This window comes from Cyprinodon variegatus, unplaced genomic scaffold (assembly GCF_000732505.1).
Source record: "Cyprinodon variegatus isolate N-32 unplaced genomic scaffold, C_variegatus-1.0 Scaffold543, whole genome shotgun sequence".
Lineage (NCBI taxonomy): Eukaryota > Metazoa > Chordata > Actinopteri > Cyprinodontiformes > Cyprinodontidae > Cyprinodon > Cyprinodon variegatus.
Genome location: NW_015150996.1, coordinates 227,959 through 229,638, shown reverse-complemented (window position 1 = coordinate 229,638; position 1,680 = coordinate 227,959).

Below are 1,680 nucleotides of genomic sequence, written 5' to 3'. Positions count from 1 at the left end.
TTTCAGGAATGACTATGACCTGGATGACTGAGAATCTTCACCAGTATATTTAAACAAGTTCTTGCTCTTGCGATTGTAACAGCAGTTGGGCCTTGGTGATAAGTAATAATTCAAAGAACAAATGCTTGCAGCTAGTTCATGTCCTGAGAACTGAATGCCCTGATGTTTAGATTTGCTACTGCAGGGATTTACACAAAATAAATAAGTCTTTCATGGTTTGCTGCATGTGATCAAAATCATAGAAAGAGAATTGGCCGGAGTATTTTGGCCACAGGTTTCATCATGGACTGTGGTAAGATAAAATGTCATTTTTGGCTTATTTTAAGTAGGAAGCCCAAAGCTTTTCAGTTCTGTCTTTTCAAAGACAATACATCCTTCAGGACACCATTTCAGTCAACGGGATTCTGACAATGGCAGTACTTGAGGGGGGCTTTGTTTTGTGTCTTTGTGTGTGTGTGTGTGAGAGAGAGAGATAGAGATTAACACAAGCAGTGTTTATCAGAAAGCTAAAAAAGAAATATGGGCAAAATATTCAACAGAAAAAAACTGGAAATCTTTGCTGCATTTCTCTGCATACATTATACCAGCTTCATGTAGTTCATGAAAGAGGAAAAGTCTGCTGCAGCCCCACTGGGTGATGAGGATGAATCCTGCACTTGTAATGACCTTCACTGTGTCGGGGACAGCTGGCAGGTAGCACTTACTTAATGTGTAGTGATGAGGCCACATGTAATTACAATAATTCTTTGTGCTCATTAAAAAAAAAAGATAATGGCTTTTGGTTTAGGAGGTTAATACCTGGAATTAGAATGGATGGGATATGTGCATCCTGGCGGATCCACTTATGTCATATGACTCATGTGAGATGCTGAAATTTGTATTGGGTTAGCATAACTGGATGAAGAGACATCATGAAACTGCTTATTTGACAGTTCAATATATTTTGGTTTTATTTTTTTTCTCTGGGTACGATAAGTTGACAGACACACTAATTTTAGACAGGCATGACCACACGGTTAATCTGGACATGGCTGAATGGTTTTAGTTGCTTTCATGCATCCACATAGTTTTTACAGGGGTGGCCAGGCAGGGAACAATGTGCACTGAGGGATGGACAAAAACGTATTAGCGTCAGAACAGTTTCAGGGCCAGTCTACAATAAGCACACTGTACAGACAGGACTAACAATTAGCAGTTTGTATTTTACAAATAAATCGCTGTGTACAGACTAGATATTCCTAAAACTCTTGACAATAAACATATGCTCATCTTTACAGTCTTAATCACAATAAAGTTTATTGCCAAGTAGGTTTGCACAAGGAATTTGACTTGGTGTTGATGGTGCAGACAAATTAGATGTACAGTATATACAGAATACAGGATCTATAGTTATATACACTATAAACATACAATATACTATCTAGAATATATAGTATATAGCTATACTCTATATACACAGTGGCTGTGCGTTAATGCAGGAAGTTTGGAGATACTACGTTGGTGTAGCTTCTAGGCCCTGAACGAGGGAGGGAGAGAGGCATTGTCACAGGGGTCTCTAGTCCTTGTTTATAAGGTTTGTATTGTATGGGAAGATACTATTCTTGTGGCATGAGGTTTTGGTCCTGATGGACCGCAGCCTCCTCTCAGGGGAAAGTGACTGAAATTGTGCCTGGGGTGTGA